This window comes from Pan paniscus, chromosome 2 (genome assembly GCF_029289425.2).
Source record: "Pan paniscus chromosome 2, NHGRI_mPanPan1-v2.0_pri, whole genome shotgun sequence".
NCBI classification, from domain to species: domain Eukaryota; kingdom Metazoa; phylum Chordata; class Mammalia; order Primates; family Hominidae; genus Pan; species Pan paniscus.
The window spans coordinates 113,214,520-113,233,098 of record NC_085926.1 but is presented as its reverse complement, the minus strand read 5'-3'; the positions used below and the strand labels follow the sequence as shown (position 1 = coordinate 113,233,098).

At 37.2% G+C, this 18,579-nt stretch overlaps 1 long non-coding RNA gene across 2 annotated transcripts in view; it reads right to left on the bottom strand.

Moving 5' to 3' along the window:
• LOC117979731 (uncharacterized) overlaps nt 1-18,579 on the bottom strand; it is a 117,428-nt gene that overhangs the window by 12,394 nt on the left and 86,455 nt on the right. For both annotated transcript variants that reach the window (XR_010111451.1, XR_010111450.1), the window contains exon 4: nt 10,577-10,644. This is a non-coding gene — a long non-coding RNA (uncharacterized LOC117979731). The remainder of the gene's footprint in view (nt 1-10,576; nt 10,645-18,579) is intronic.

Below are 18,579 nucleotides of genomic sequence, written 5' to 3'. Positions count from 1 at the left end.
TTTCAAGAGATGCTGTTCAAAATCTTGAGGAAGATATGAAAACCTATAAGACCCTATCCCCAAGAGAGTATATTTCCCTCCCCTGCCCTCCATCCGTACTCTCCTAAGTTAACTAGTTTATGTCTCTTTCCATATTTTTCCCTATGTCCATATAAATATTTGCAAACAGAAGTACTACATATATATATATATATATACACACACATACACAAAGTGTTTTGTGGTGACTGTCATTACTTGTTTTATAAAAATGAGATCTCAAACACTACCTATTACCTTTCAACTGAATATTAATCCTTACTAATATATTTTATAGACATTCCATTAGATCAATAGATAAAAGAGTTAACTCAGTCCTGATAAAAACTGCATAATGGTACACACCTAGACGTTAGTTTATTCTACCATTATTCTATTAATGATCATTCAACTTCTCTGCAGAAACTTTTGCCACTACAGAAAGCACCAGAGTTAAACATACATATGAGCTACATTCTACTTTTCTTTCTGCAGGATGAATCTCCCTAATAGAGTCATTGGGTCATGGATACATGTTTTTAAATTGTAACAGAAATTTATAGATTATTTTTTATAGCAAGGTTATAATACTTCACATTGTCAAATACCACAGCAATCCATGAGGATGTCAGCTTCCCTACATCCTTTCTAGGACTAGATCTTCAATTCTGTAGTTTTTGCTACTCTGATGAATAGAAAATTGTATCTTCTTGTTTTAATTTTATTTTCCTATTAATATGGTAAAGCATTTTTGTACATGTTTACAGACCACTTAGATTTTTATCTTCTCATAATTACTTAATAATATCATTGCTCCATTTTGCTTTCTTATAGGCCTTTTTCTTATCAATATATAGAATGAAATTGAATTAGCATTTTGTCTGTCATTTGGGCTGCAAATAATTATGTCCAGTTAATCCTTTGGTTTTTATTTAGCTTATGTTGTCTATCTAATACCAGCCAAACACTTTTATTTTTATGAGTCAAATGTATCCATTTTTTTCACTTATGGTTTCTGAGTTTGATTTCTGAGAGAAGGTCCTGCAAACTCAAGATTATACAATAGTTTTCTAAATATTTCACCATTTTGCCTGAGTCACATTCCTTGTTTTTCAGTATGATGGAGAGAAATATTGTTCTACCATATTTTGGAATCCAGCACTGGGGATAAGAAGTTTCATGCTAGTTTTACTTTTCTTTACAAATAAATTAGAGGTGTGTTTGTTTGTGTGTGTGGAGGGGATTGTTTTGTTTTTTAACTATACTGCCTGAAAATGTGAAAATTTTTCTCTTTATCTTTGTAATTCAATAATTCCACCAATGTATATCTAGGTTTATATCTATTTTCATTAATCCTACCTGGGCTTCAATGCCTTTTAAATTTATAGACTTTATTTTAAAAATCTATTAATTTTAAAATTTTCAATTCTCCTTCATAAGTTTGTTTTCCTTCTCCTTCCCATTGGTTACATGTTGACTTTCTGGCTGTTTACTCCATGTTTCTGAGCTTTGCATTCATGATTTCTCTCTGTGTTTTCACTCTCTTGAGAGAGATGTCCTTCACTGCCTCTTCCAAGTCACAAATTCACTTTTAATAAGTAACTATTTGCTTTTCTTGTCAACAATTTTTAAAATATTTTAATTTCATAAAGCATTGTTTGTAGTCTTGTCACATCTCTTAGAGTTTTATTATCTTTGTTTTCTTTTTTTTTTAATACTTTAAGTTCTAGGGTACATGTGCACAATGTGCAGGTTTGTTATATATGTATGCATGTGCCATGTTGGTGTGCTGCACCCATTAACTCATCATTTACATTAGGTATATCTCCTAATGCTATCCCTCCCCCCCCCTCCCCCCACCCCACAACAGGCCCCGGTGTGTGATGTTCCCCTTCCTGTGTCCATGTGTTCTCATTGTTCAATTCCCACCTATGAATGAGAACATGCGGTGTTTGGTTTTTTGTCCCTGCGATAGTTTGCTGAGAATGATGGTTTCCAGCTTCACATCTTTGTTTTCAAAAGCATCTGTGAACTCTTCCATCCACTTCAGTGAAAGTCATCTGTCACAGAGCTTACCTAGGAATCTTTCTGTGAGTGCCTTCTAGTGAAGATCATTTTTGTTTTTCCCTGCTTATGGTTTCATGCCTCTTTAGCAGCCACACAGATCTAGCTGTCCATGTGTCTTAACCAGAGACAGACCACCAAGTGGGGGCTTGATTTAGATTTGGAGGCAAACAAACACCACTCATTACAGAATCATTTTAAAAGTAACCTCTTCTGGCTCATTTTGTTTCCAAAAAGAAGGATATTACAAATAATTTTAAGGTTTAAAGGCAACTTATTATTATTTCAATGTGGTTTGGGGACTCACAAGTTCTAAAATGATATAAATGTTGATAAGAGAGTTACATTTAGTATCTAGCTATTAGTCAGTAGAAGGTAGTAAGACTAGTTGAGTCACTGTGGCTCATGTACACAATGAATTAATGTCACTAGCTCCGGATATTGCTCAAACTGACCCTTTTCACTTATAAAATACTTCTAACCAAATGAGAAAAAAGTTAAAAGCAACCTGATGACATTTTAAAAAAAGGAAAAGGAATTATCAAATTTTATCTTCACGGTGTGTTTTTAGAGAAGAATTTTATTTCTTTTTTAAAGTGCCCTCTAACCCTGTCTTTACTAAAATACAAAAAATTAGCTGGGCATGGTGACATGCACCTGTAGTCCCAGCTACTCAGAAGGCTGAGGAAGAGGAATTGCTTGAACCTGGGAGGTGGAGGTTGCAGTGAGCCGAGATCACACCACTACACTCCAGCCTGGGTGACGGAATAAGACTCCATCTCAAAAAATAAATAAATAAAAATAAATAAATAAATAAATTGCCCTCTAATAGCCAATGATGGATTGGTATTCAAAAGAAAAGGAAACAATGAAGAAAAGTATCTCAACCTGGAAAAATTTGCCAGTCCCTGCCATACAGGAAATTGTAGCCTGGCATTGGTCTGTGTGATCATTCCAGTTCCAAATTGGAGCATTAGGCTGCATTGTGCCTTATCTCCCAGTATGCTAAGAAACCAATTATGGTAAATAATATTGCCTTAAGGGATTTTTCAGAGCCCCTGAAAAAAGATCAATGCAATAACCTAGGACCTTAAATGTCAATATTTAGTTGTAGGAAGCAAACAATGTTCAAAAACATAGTTTTATTTAATATTATTTTTCAAAACATATTAAACAATTAACATTTTACAACAATTTTTTGTGATCCTTTGGTGTACAGCAGTTGAAGAATACAGCAGGATAAGCAATAAAATAAAAATACCAAATATTTGCTAAAATAATATTTTAAGAAAAACATAAGGCTCTTATCATATCAATCCAAATAGACTTATTTAACCGACAACCTTTAATATAACTATCAATCAGATGGGTTGGATATTCAGTTCTTCCATTTCCCACACACTGCAAAAAGCTACACATTTCTCTGACTTGCATAAATAATAAATTGTACAGAGATGAACCTTTATTGTTCGATCCCTCAATCAAAATGGAAAACCATATCCCCAGGCAAGAAAGAGGTGCACTTCAGGAGATATGGGATTTAAAACAAAATTAATGTTGCAAAATAAGAAAGACAAGATTGAAATATATATCAGGACAATAATATCTAAATAACTTAATATTAGCAAGGGATCCTGTTTAAAAAAAAAAAAGAAGCTATTTAAAGCTTATGTGCAGAACTCACCACAGGCAGCATTTCCTCAAAGAAAGGGGAAAAGCTTGATCTAGACAGGGCACTAACCCTAATGGTGAAAGCTCTGGACTGTGTTTCTTATTATGCCACTGAAATTGCTGTGAAGATCTGAGCCACACACTGTGTCTGTTGTTGGGTCCTAAATATTTTTCATTCAAGCCTTCTCAATATTCATCCACAGAATCTATGTCATAATGAGCCCAGAAGCATAAACACTTCAATAGCAGAGTTACCAATAGAGGATATCCAACAAATAGAGCCTATTTCTTAAATTTTCATTACACCAAGAACAACAGAAGATTTCTGGAAAGCATGAGGTAACTATTGGCCTATTTAAGAAGCTTCTTTGTTGATGGAAACATGGATAGTCCTTCTCTGCCTGTCTTCTTAATTGCCTGCTTTCCTCTGCAGCCTTAAATAGGAAATGGGCTGAAAAAATTGGCAAATAAGAGGACACACACAGCTTCATTTCCAAGAGTTGAACATTTTGGAAGCGATTAGGAAAGGCCTTCAGGTTTTCTCTTGGACAGGTATTGTTCCAGGATTTTGAAGATATAAGATACAACTCAAATATCCACACCCTCATCCATTTTACTTTGGCATCGAGGCAAAGGTCTTATGACATTGCATTTCCTCTAATTCTCAATGGTGTGTGAGGCCAAAGCTGCAATATCCAAGCCCAGGTTTCAGCTGGAAGGTGAAAATGAAGTGAGTGAGCTTTTTAGCTTCTTTGGTTTTAGGCCATTCAGTATACTTTGTTGAGGTGAAGGACTTCTCTTAAATTTATAAGACAATGTATGTCCAGCCAAATCTGTCTTTGGAGTTTGTGTTCAAAGCTCCAGCAATAACAATATGTTACTTATCCTTGATTTGTCTCCTCTGTGGAAAAGTTTTTGGAGACTTTCTAGATGAGAATGGCCAGTAAAGATCTGGATGTAGAAAATCTTGGTCTCTTGTCCAAATACTATCATAATGCTGGTCTTAGTAGCATAAAGGCATAGCCACTTGCTTATCACTTTGATCTGACTCCGCTGCCACAAAAAGTACAAACTACACTGTCAACAGTTGAGCAATATAAATCCTCTATGAGTTGTGGGTTGAGTCTACTATTGTCTTTGCAGTGAAACTAGTGGGCATGTATTAAATAGTTTCTACCTGGATGGAGAATCACTCTGTCTCTGCACCTTTTGCAGAGTGGGTAGACTTCCACGGGTGATGTTTTTCGGCTAAGTCAACGAGGCTTAAAACCATGAAACCTTAAAAAACCATGCCAGCATTCAGTTTAGAAAAGGGCCAGGCTCAAGAGGTCAACATTAGTGTCAATATCAGAATTCACTCCTCACAAGTTCTGGAGATCCAATGACCTCTACCAACCTAAGCTGATTCTAATATGACTTGTAAGATCTAGTTAGAACAAGGATTTTCAGATCCTTAAAGTAATGTGAACTCCTTAAGGCAACCTCCAAACTTTCTTTATCTTTTGAGGATGAGTGACTCATGTACAACTTGAGCCAGGAGAATCTGCTGGATTAGTTGTGGGTTCTATGTGCATTACTCATACCCGGCCCTGCCAACTACCACCACCAACTCTGTGGACCATGTCTTATGTCTGGAGCCTTGAAACTTTATCTTCTGGGGGTTAGTGAAGCCTCTGTAATTTTTGCATCACAGTATATGTTTAACTAAAACCACGGTGGCAAATCCTGCACCTTTTTAAGTTGTACAGAATATATGATAGCCTTCTTATTTATTATTATTATTATTGTTATTTATTTATTTATTTACTTACTTATTTTTGAGACAGAGTTCTGCTCTTGTTGCCCAGGCTGGAGTGCAGTGGCGTGATCTTGGCTCATTGCAACCTCCACTTCCCAGGTTCAAGCCATTCTCCTGCCTCAGCCTCCCAAGTAGCTGGGATTACAGGAGACTGCCACCACTCCTGGCTAATTTTTTGTATTTTTAGTAGAGATGGGGTTTCATCAGTTAGCCAGGCTGGTCACAAACTCCTGACCTCAGGTGATTCACCCACCTCGGCCTCCCAAAGTGCTGGGATTACAGGCGTGAGCCACCATGCCCTACCATATGATAGCCTTCTTGACAACAGTAGGACCTCCTAAGAAAATGGTCACATTAGCTAACAATATCCCCACAATCAACTTAACCTTTTCTAGAAAATCATATAATTTTCTAACAAATAGAAAATTTCTCATACCACTTTCTGCACCTGTTAATTTTTTTTTTTTAATTTTAGATGCAGTGGATACATGTGCAGGCTTCTTATATGGGTATATTTTGTGATGCTGAAGTTTGGGCTTCTATTGATCCCATCAGCCAAATAATGAACATAGTGTCCAATAGGTGCTTTTTAAACCACTGCACCTCCCCCCTTTTTTAGTCCCCACTGTCTATGATTCCCATCTTTATGCCCATGTGTACCTACTATTTAGCTTCCACTTATACAATAGAGCATGCAGTATTTGGCTTCCTGTTTCTGCATTAATTCACTTAGGATAACAACCTCCAGCTGCACCCATGTTGCTGCAAAGAACCCAATTTCATTATTTTTCATGGCTGCATAATATTCCTTGATATACATGTACCATATTTTATTTTCCCAATCCACTTTTGATGGGCATCTAGGTTGTTTACGTTTGCTTTTTACAACAGCAATAGTCTTTGCTATTGTAAAACGTTGGCTTTTTACATTTGCTTTTTACAATAGCAAAGACTATTGCTATTGTAAAAAGTGATGCAATAAACATACAAGTGCAGATGTCTTTTTGGTAGAATGATTTCTTTTCCTTTGGGTATATACCCAGTAATGGGACAACTGGGTGGAATAGTAATCCTATTCTTAGTTCTTTGAGAAATCTCCAAACTGCTTTCCACAGTGGCTTAACTAATTCACACTCTCACCAAGAGAGTATAAGAGTCCCATTTTCTCCATAACCTCACCAATGTTTGTTATCTTTAACTTCTTAATAACAGCCATTCTGACTCTACTAGTTTTTTGTTTTTTTTGTTTGTTTGTTTTTTTTTTTTTTTTTTTTTTGAGATGGAGTCTGGCTTTGTCGCCCAGGTTGGAGTGCAGTGGCGTGATCTCGGCTCACTGCAAGCTCCGCCTCCCAGATTCACGCCATTCTCCTGCCTTAGCCTCCCGAGTAGCTGGGACTACAGGCGCCTGCCACCACGTCCAACTAATTTTTTGTATTTTTTTTTAGTAGAGACGGGGTTTCACCGTGTTAGCCAGGATGGTCTCGATCTCCTGACCTCGTGATCCACCCTCCTCGGCCTCCCAGAGTGCTGGGATTACAGGCGTGGGTCACCGCGCCCGGCCTCCACTAGTTAGTCTTAAATGCAGATTATATCCCCAAATTTCCGTCACTGAACGTCCAGTGTTTTTACAACTCCAATCTAAAAGTTGCTGGAGGGAAGCCATCATCCCCTCCACCAAGTAGAATTTCTAGGAAAGTCAACTCCAACTTTCCCTCAAGTTCATAATTAGAGGACCAACATGCCCTTTCTCCCTTATGGCAATTTGCTATGGTCTCCAAGTACAAGTTTTCTTCAGCCCAGTCTGGTAGTTCTTCATCCTGCTCCCAAAAACTTGGATATTATGGCTTCTTTTACTTTCTTGCTTCCTAGGAGACTCCAAAAAGAAGCTCCTAGCATTATTAATTCTTCAGATTCTAAGGGTGGAGATCAATGTTTGCAAGACTTTGCTACATTGCACATTTCTTTCCATTAGCCACCCACAATAACAGTCCCAAAGTCTCCTTTTTCCTCATTACTCGGCTTCCAAGTCTATTGGCCAGCCCTGTCATTATTTTCTGGCCAAAGCTTGGGCTTTCTTAGCCTCTCTTGAAGATATGCATATCCCTGCTAAGCCTTCTAAGGAAGCTTTAGGGCCACATGTTACAATCATTCCCTTGGGCATCACCAGGAGAAACAATTGCTCCTGGCATTACATATTCTCACTTCCCCATATGGGCGCTCCTCCTCTGAATACTGACACAGGTATAAACCTATTACTTTCCTTTCAGTTAGAGTGCTTCTTTTAGACTACAAAGGTGCCTTTCAGGGCACTGTAGTAGAGTCCTTTGCTATTTCTCAGCAACTTCCCAGCCCAGATCTTCTAGGGGCTTTGCAGCAAGGCCTTGTGGCAAACTTAGTTGTCCCAATACCTGCTCTCCCTTTCCCTTTCTTCCATAGCAGTAGTTTAATTTGAGTACATGGCTACCTAATTTTTATTTTTGATTTTTAGGAACAGGATCTCACTCTCTCACCAAGGCTGGAGTGCCATGGTGTGTTCATAGCTCATGGCAGCCTTGAACTCCTGGACTTAAGTGATCCTCTTGCCTCAGTCTCCCAAAGCTCTGGGGTTATAGATATAAGCCACCATGCCTGACCCCTGGCTACCTAATTAAAGACATTCTTAAGACTCGATTCCAGCTGAATGGGTTAATGTTACTGACAAGTGCAATGTGAAAGAAAGTAATATGTGCCACTTTCAGGACTTTTTAAAAAAAACAATTAAATATGCAATGCCCTGATTTCTTTTCTCCTTACCATTTGCTATCTGAAAGATGGAGGGAAATAAAACTGCTCTCTTGGACTGAGAGATGGGAGCTCCAGATTGAGGTTGGCAGAATCACCCTACCACTCTGGACTGTTACATGTGAGAGAAATAAGCTCTGTTTTGTTTAAACCACTGCATTTTAAGCTTTATTACTGAGAGCAGTTTTAGTCTGTATCATAGCTAGTTCACCTCTCATTTATCATATATATATATATATAAATATATTTTTTTCCTGAAATCTCATAGGTTGTAGTTTTCCAAGATAAATAAGGAAATTCAACTCTAATAATAATTCTTGATAATATAATTCTCTCATAAAGCCTCTAGAAGGAGACTAATAATAGCTTTATAACCCTCTGTGGTCAACAGAGACACAGCCAACACTGCTTTTAACTATTTTTATCTCTATTCTGCATTTCAAACTCAAGAAGTTTTTAAGAACCCCATATTCTTATTTTACATCTGATCTAATTTAGTATCTGTTCTGTGGCAGCAGCACTATCCAGGAGTTTTCTTCACTAGATGTGATTATCTGAAGAAAAATAACTATGGCTCCCATTAAAAGAAATGTAGGCATGACTCCCAGTCATACATTCCCCCAAAAAAATATGAGAAGAAGAATTTTCCAAACAGTTATGAAAATTTTCCCCACATAGCTTCTAAATTGTTCCTTTGCATCTCAGGCTGGGTAGTCAGGTTGACCCCCAAAGGGAGACAGCTGCAGTGTTGTTCTGTCCACTGGTGATAAGGGATGATATTTTCTCTCTATCGGTTAATAAAACAGTGTTAACCACATACTCTCAACTGAAGTAATAATCTGTCTCAAGAAAAATGAGTTCATGGCTCTTTATCCTTTCTACTTTCTTCCTAGAGAGTCCTATAGCAGCACATCATGTCAAATAAGTCATCTCAAAAGGGACCAATAACAACTTTTGGGCAGGTCCTTCTGGAAGTGAAAGAAGAAAATATGAGGGGAGTTTTATAGCAGTCATGATCCAGGGACTATTATGACGGCAACTCCTCAGGTACATATACATATTCCCCTAAAATATTCTAGAGGACTCTAAGAGCCAGTTTGAGAATCACTAGTCTAGGGTCTACAGATTATCACTTTCATCAACATCATCATCATCACCATTATCGTCAATCGAACATTACTGTTAAACATTGTGTGAATCTCAATCTGTCTGTATTAGGAATTGTGATTGGAGACAGAGAGAAAGAATAATCCCTTACCAAGTAATTTCAAAGCAGAGAAAATGAAATGAAAATTTGTTCTACATATCTCAACATCTGCCTTCAAAATTTAAGATGCCTTCTAGGAACATGCTAATACCCTTTCATCTCTCTTATCAACTTACTTATTATCTCATAGCAAGAACTTGGAGTTCTTTATGTCATTGCACATATAATTCTATAGAAGTCACCCCTCTCTTTTCATGTTCTTCCCTCCTATTGCCTCCAACACCATCTGTATTGTACAAGTAGTATCCTATAGATTGAGCTGAAACACACCTTTCTGTTTCTGTGCTGTTCAAGCTATACCAATAAAAACCAATACATATAGATTCCAATATGCTTCACAATCTGTCATACATATGCCATTTTACTAAACACACAGAGTAAATGGAAGTATAAGTGGTACTTTTTAGCACTGAGTACAGGGTAACAACAATTTTTGTCCTTTTGTTCCTTGTGTTATGGCTGACACAAGACATAGATAAATTAGTACTTCTCAGAGTGATAAGACACGTTGGGGTCATTTTGGAGAGAATACAACCATGTCAGTTCACTGTACCTCTTTCATTGCTATTAAACACTAAGCCTTTGGAAGCAGAAGGGTTTAGTTTTGTTTTGTTTACTGTTTTGATGTACACTCCTTTCTGATTTAATTGCCCTAGCCTAATCATTCTAATAAGATGTTCCAGTGGATAAGAGACTTGTGAAACCAGTAACTTCACTAACACCACAATTGTTATTGTATCCAGTCTTATTACCATTTTCCCTTAAAGTCAATTGATACATAATCAACTCCATAAAATACACAAGAATCTATATATTAACGCTCATTCTTACAAATGTACAGTCTTTTTGTATTATTCACCCAAGGAGCAATTATTGAGCATTTATCATGCACCCGTTCTCTCGTACCAAGCAATATACTCTGCTAGAATACAGAAATGCTGTATATATTTGGTAATACCAAAGCAGTCTCATCAGACCTCTATCAGGATCTTTTGTTCAGCTCCTTTTCCATTCAGTTGCATCTGAACAGTTCACTAGATGATACCTGAAGAGAAAATAAAGAACATAAAATTTATTTGTTTGAATTGTTCTCATAGTTGGGTTTATGTAACATAAAAAGTAATGATCCTAAATAATGTGTATTTTAATACACTATGATGTTGAAAGGCTCGATTCTATGCTGAGACACATAGGACTAGAATATAAAGTGTTTCCGGTAGAAAAATGAAGAGAGAGACAGAACATTGTTTTGCTGCTTTTAAATAAGCCACGCAAATAGCTCAGTCTAAAGGCTGTGTGTGTGTCAGTGTGAGATAATCCTGCCCTCTCCCTTCCTCTCTCCCGCTTCTCCAGGGAAATGAGTCACACCTGCTCACTGCCCTTGATATGATGTTTGATATTCTGAATTCCCATCAGCCCTGCACAGCTAGGATGATGTCAGCACAGTTGACATTGTTAGATCCGTGCTCTGCGTACATCAACTCCCTGTCGCTCAGGCGTCAGCTGAATGTGGTGAAGGGGAGGAGGCATCATCATCTTAGCAACCAAGCCCACGTATCCAGGATCCAGAAATGGCATCTGGCACTTTGCTTTGGGGATTTCCAGCACTTCCCAGAATTTCAGCCAGATTAGAATACTTGCTCCGAATTAAAAAGAAATTACTCATCCTCTTCCCATCAGGATGTGTGTGCTTTTACAAAATTTTATATCAAAATGTTTGTCACCAAAGTATGTTTTACTGAAGTCCTCATCCCATTTTTCCTCAATTCCTCTGGGATATCCTTTATTGACTTTTAGAAATAATCTTGCTTCTATTTCAAAACAGAAAAGGTTAAATGAGACCCTTTTGTCATCCTTCCACCTCAAGTCAAAAATATATATAATGTGAACAATCAAGTTGTATGGAAAGTAGATAATTATGCTGATAATAATAATCTTCTAAGATGACTCCAGATAAAGTATGGCAGTATTTCTAGGTCTTGTTTTCAAATTACACCCATTTAACAAAAAATACAATAACACAATGAACTCAGACAGTTGCAATTCACATAGACATTTAATCATCTATTGATTATCTGGGAAAAAGGAAAGAGGGAGAATTTAGGGAAAAAACCTAAAAGGGTATTTGAAAGTGTTAGAGTAGAAGAACTATGGTAGTACCATGCCACCATGCCACAGCTGTCAGAAGCCCCAACAATGGAGACTTAATGTCTACTTTTCCAGAGCAGTTTCTCCAAGTTATTGTGGGTATCTTGGCTGCTTCATATAAATGGTCCCAGTTGTTTTACAGCTATCTTATTGCTCCACTTACTTATTCCCAGAAACATTTCTGAGTAGAATTCCTGTCTCCATAACACACAGAGTGAGGTGGGAGATTTAGGTATGTGCTGTGGTCAGAATATGTCCTCCAAAATTCTTGTGTTGGAAGTTTAATTTCCAATGCAATGGTGTTGGGAAGTTGGCCTTTTGGGAGGTGTTTAGGTGGTGAGGGCTTCTCCATCATGAATAGATTAAAGCCCTTATAAAAGAGACTTCAGAAGGTGTTCAGCTAACTTGCTTTCTTGCCCTTTTGCTTTCTGCCATGGGAGGACACAGCAAGAAGACCCTCACCAGACACTAAATGTTGGTGCCTTGATCTTGAACTTACCAGGCTCCAGACCTGTGAGAAAATAAATTTCTGTTCTACATAAATTACACAGTCTCAGGTATTCTGTTATAACAGCACAAAACAGACTAACACAGTAAGTAACCAGACAATGACAGTACTGAGTAATAAGTACTTCCATAAGAAATAAACCTAGGGTGCTGAGAGCAGGGAGAACCAGAGCCCAACTTAGCCTGGAGTTCGGACATGAGAAGTTCTCAGGGATGGCTTCCTTGAGTGAGTCTTCATAATTCTTTTCTCAATTATAATGCAAATGCTTTTTATAAATCCTGACACTTTGTCCATCAAACACTACTAAAAATTTTAATAAGCAGCTCTACTCAGTCTAGGCAGTTTATTTCTTTCCTGACATGCCTAAGGTACCCTGAACATCCACATCCCATAAAATGAGAAACAGGTATTTCATTTGGCTTCTCATAACAGTGAAAATGAGAAGAGTTCAGAGAGCTCTCTCTTTCAATCTCAAGATCGGAATGGGTGAGGGCTGGTGGCTATATACAACACTTTGTGGTTCCTCTTCCCCCAGTGAGTTACTTTCCATGCTGTACTGTAACTGCTTATTTGTTTGTCCTTCACCTTCAAGAAACCAAGCTTTTTGAAAGTATAATTCTTTATCTTATTTACCCCACAGTATCTCCCAGCTACCCCCAGTCAGACCTAGATCCTAGAACAGAGTAAACGTTCATTAGATTGTTCTGTTGAATAAATATTTTATGCTTTTGCATTTCTTCCAGATTTTAATCCTAACTTTGCCCCTATAGTTTAGAGCAGCATTTCCAAGCTTTTTTTCATATATTAGCCCATATGGAAAATGAAAGTATTTGTAAGGCACCCTTGGGTAAATGGGAGAGGCTGCTCCAGGCTGCAAGCTGTAAACCCCAGGCCCTGCCTGATCCCCTCAGAGCCCACCTTCCATACCACACTCATACGTTCCACAAAACACAGGGGATCTGTAGAAGGACATATCTGAAACTCATTCAGTACTCATCACTTGAGAAGCTCTTCTGGTTTAGATAAATTAAAAGGTGAGAATGAAACAGGTTAACTTTATTCCACTTAGCTTTTTGTAACCTAGCTCTCCTTCCCAATATTTTGCAGTGTTTTTACTATTAACTTTCGGTTTTTAAAATATCTTTTTTGGAACCCTTGTGCATTGCTGATGGGAATGTAAAATAGAGTAGCCCCTGTGGAAAACAGCATGGCAGTTCCTTAAAAAATTAAACATAGGATTATCATGTGATCCAACAATTCTACTACTAGATATACACCCAAAAGAAACAAGAGTAGAGACTTGAGCAAATATTTGTACACCCATGTTCTTAGCAGTATTATTCACAACAGCCAAAAGGTGGAAGCAACCCAAATGTCTATTGATGAATAAATAGATAAATAAAATGTAGTAAATACATACAGTGGAATAGTATTCAGCCTTAACAAAAAGAAGTTTTGATACATGCTACAATATCAATAAAACTTGAAGAAATTATGCTGAATGAAATAAGCCAGTCACCAAGGGACAAATTTTGTATTTTTCTGTTTACATGAGATGCCTAGTTAAATAGTGGTTTCCAGGGGCTGGAGGGAATGGGCAATGAGGAAGTTATTGTGTAGTAGTATGAGAAGTTTCAGTTCAGGAAGATGTAAGAATTCTGAAGATGGATAGTGGTGATGGCAGCAGAACAATGTAAATGTACTTAATGTCACATCTGCACATATAAAAATGGTTAAAATGATAAATTTTATGTTATATATTTGTTACCACAATAAAAGAAGTATATCTTTTAAGTGGCATTACTAAAACATTTAAAATGATAATGATTATTACTATATCTATTTGTGGAATGATCAATGGAATGCTCGGATGCACTGTTATATGACCAGACATCATGGAAAGATACTTTGTTTCTCATCTTGCAAAGCAGAGATTTGTCAATAAATGTTCATTAGTCCCACCCCCAACCCCAGCTCATCATTACCACCGCCAGTGTCTGTTGTCCAGATGGCTCTCTGACATTTCACACATTATGCAATTCTCAAGTCATTTCAAAATGGATCTCAACTTGACTTCTTTGTCATAAGCACAGACTTATACACTTTTTTCCATTCTCACTCTTGCCCTAAATTTTTAATAAATTGTGATTGATTGACATTTAAATGCAAATGCAAAAGCCTTGATCGACTTGCACTTACACTGATCAATGCTTCCAAGAAATGCAAAGCTCCAGTCTCTTGAAGATGGAGCATAGTTTTGGACTGACAGATTTTCATAGTATGCCTAGCATTAGATTAGCACTTTTCTCATGATGTGTTTACACAGCACAGCACAGAATTTCACATAACTTGATTGGCCTGTTCTTTTGCTCATTTCACGCCCAGCCTTTCCGATGTAAAAATTACACATTGTTTTTTTTTCTCACCCAGTTTCTATGCTTTCTGTCTCACCTTCATCTTAGATGCTTGATTTAGAGACCCATTTCTCATTCTTTGATAAGAATATCAAATTGCTGACAAATTAAAGATGTAGTCTTGTTGGGAGTGAACAGAGGCAATTTTACAGTCACAAAGAATGGTACAGTCAACCCATGAGAAATTGTCAGGAGCGTGAGCATCGTAGGCCTAAAAACTATGTTTAGCATTGCAATCTTTCTAAAACAACATATATAATTGTAGCAAGGTAATTTGGAGCTTATATGTACTTTAATTCTCTCACCATTGTAGCTTCAACCCCTGTTACACTGCCTGGCACACAGTAGGCCTTCAATTCCACTCCACAGCACCATCTTCTAAATCAGTAAATGATGAGGTGCTTAGCACCCAGAAATAAGGTGCTTAGTAGAAATAAATGTAAATAAGTAAGAAGTTGATTACAATACTTTCTACTTCACTGAGACCTGGCCCTGAGGGGTTAGGAACAGTCCTAGGAAGAATTAACATCCACATTGAAAAACAATAATAATGATAAGTGGAAGAGGATAAAGAAAGGTTGAGCTTTGTCCTGGGGCAATGAGAAGCTATTAAAAGTTTTTAAGTAGGAAAGAGATATGATCATATTTGTATGGAAAGATCTGCAGATAGGAGATGAGATCAGACCAGAGAGAGAGAGAGAGAAATTTTTGAATCTAGTTGTTTTTTCAGTAAAGTTTTGGATGATAAAACTTTGGCTATAGAGAATTCCTAAAGGTTCACTGTATTCTGAATTTAATTGTGATCTATCTCTGACCATAAATGACTTTAAACCCTAAATGACACCAAACTAGACTTGGCCTGCATCTAATGTATCAAATCAGTTCCTAGAGGGACTCTACTTTCTAGCTCCTTCTGGGAATTCCTTCCTGTATGTTCCATAGATGCCTCAAACTCAACATGCCCAAAACCCACATCCTTTTTCTGTCCCCTTTCTCTCCTTTGCCACTGCTATGCATCCTATACCCTTTATTTTTAGTAAATGGCATTTCTTCTCTACCATGCCTTAAAAGCTAGGAAATTTTACTCTCATGGATTTCTCTATTTCCTTTACCATCTGCATGAATGCACCATACCATTTTACCTCCTACAAACCTCCTAAAATCCTTCCCTCTTCTCTGACCTCATTGATTATGCTGTAGTCCAGGCCCTGTCATCCTTTACTTTGACTATTATAATAGCTGCTGCCAGGCCTCATTCTGTCCAGTCTCTCTACCTGAAATTCCTTGCCATTTACTGTTGCTCCATTGAACTTTCTCATATGAAAATCTGATCATATCCTTGCCCAGTTTAAAGCCCTGCAAATATTGGAGCAAATTAAAACCAAATTTCTTCATGTGGCTCTTGACCTCCTACCACCATCTCTTCTCACACCCGACTTTGGCATGCTAGCCCTAGTCACCATCGTTGATTGAAAATCTCTTAAGCAAAATGTCAAACACCATTTTCAATGTCATTTTCCCTGTTACTGGGCAAAATTAGCCACTGTCTTGCTCTGTGCTCCAATAGCACTTGGTGTATGTTTGGCTCTGACAATATTGCTTTGGATGGTAATTATTTACACACCTGCTTTTCCTCCAAATCCTAGGTCTTAACTCTGGTTGCATTGGCTTTGGGATGTTTTATGGGTTTCAAAACTCAAATTGCATGCAAAATTCTGTGTGCAAGTGTGGGTGTGCACATGCAGGCAGTTTTCATCAGCACTCAAAGGGGTCCATGACCCCAAAAAAGTTAAGTGGCCCTACTGCCCTAGACTGTGAACTTTTTAGGGCATAGAACATGTTGTGTTCTTCTTTGTATAGCCAGCTTATTGAAGAGTCTGATCTCAGTAGGCCATAAACATGAAACAGTTTTATTTTTCTCTAATCCTTACTTTGAACTAGATTCTGTCAAATCTGCCTTTCCTGCTCTTTAATGACATCACAGACAGATCTTACAACTTTCTAGCCTCTTTCAGTTATTAAAAAACCAGTTCACATGTTTGGCTCCTGATTCAAACAAACCAATTCTAAGAAGACACTTTGAAACAATCAGGGCATTTGAATATGGACTAGTATGAAAGAATATCATGAAAGTAATGTTAATATATTTGGTATAATAATGAAATTGTGGTTATATCTTTTTTAAGTGCCAAAGCATTAGAGATGTGTGTTAAGTATTTTCAGATAAAAACTAGAAAATATTTGAAGTTCAGTTTATAACACTTCAAAAAAATGGTGGGAGCAACAGATTAAGCAAGATTGACAAAATGTTAATGAGTATTGAAGTTGAGGAAAGAGTACATGGGTATCCTTAATGAAATTATTTCTATTTTGTGTATATCTGAATTCCTAATAAGCACTTTTTTCTAAACTCAGTTCAGTCAAATTTAAAACTCCACTCTCATTCATATTCAATGGTGTGCTGGTAAATGTTTAACAACCAGCTCTACAGAAAAAAAGGAAAAGAAAGTCCTGATTTGTAGCATTTGCCAATTTCTGTGGCTTTAATTCTTCTACCATGGTCAATTTTAAGCTGACAATATAATGCCACTGAATGAAGAGTTGGAAGGAGATGAGCAGTAGCATGCTATTTTGCAGTATTTCCACCACTTACAGATACAGTAGATGTAAATAACAGCATAAAGTAAACGTAAAATGTAGTAAAAAATTAAGAAGTGATGAGCCTTGAGTATGTATTGCCTTTGTTTTAATATTATTTATTTAAGTGTATATGAATATAATTTATTTTATTTTATTTTTGTTTTTGTAGAGACAGGGTCTCACTATGTTGCCCAGGCTGGTCTCAAACTCCTGTCATCAAAGCAATACTCCTGCCTCGGCCTCCCAAAGTGCTAAGATTACAGGCATGAGCTTCTGTACCCATCTTATTTTTTAATAATGACTGTTTAATAAGTGACTCACAAGATTCCTGAAAATTTAACAATCTGCTCTCAGGAACTGGTGCAAGCCAGATTCAGAACATCTCTGTAACATCCTTCCCTTTTTCAATTGGTGAATGCAGCAATAGTTGAGGACCACTGCTTTAATGTTAATTGGCATAGCCCCATTGCTTACTCATTACTGTGAGCATGCCCAGCTCCTCTTAATCAGGCATAACCAGCCAGGAAGAGGGAGAAGCAAATAAATTACCCCCTTTCCTTCTATCACTTTCCACTCATGCTTCTCTGAATCCTTGCTTCAGGATTGCCCCTGGAATGACACATCAACGTATTTCCTATCATTTTAAACCCTGTGTTTCCTTCAAAATAGTTATGCACATAACTACAATGTTTAATAAGTGCTTCCATCTCTCTTAAAAGAATCACTTGATTTTTCATGGGTTATATTGTAAAGCAAGAGGGTGGGAGGAACTTTTTTATTCCTAATAAATACTGTTAAGAGTATTGATGCCTTAAACTACTGAGTGAGCACCCTCTTGGCTTAAGCTTAAGTACGATATATCCATCCATTATTTATAACCATTTAAAATTTTTAAGTAGTCCAATCCATGGTGTTACTTACACTTATCTTTTCTATGTTCTAAATCGTGTGGCTTCAGTTTAACAATGAGAAACATAATATGTATTTTCATATCCCAGCTGAGAAGACTAAATTTTCACCACTTTTACATACACTTTACATAGAAGGAACAATCATAACAGAGTAATTCTAGCACAGAATTTTATCATAACCAAAACAAAAAATATTGTTTAACAGTATATACTGCACTTCCTGTAATCTTTACTCAACCTAAAAGCACAAATTTACATGGATTTTCAAGGTACAAATCCTGAGATTGCACCCCTAAGCCACTTGGCTTATAAAACAGATGACTCCTTTCTGTAAATATTAGGCTACACTGCCATAGTCA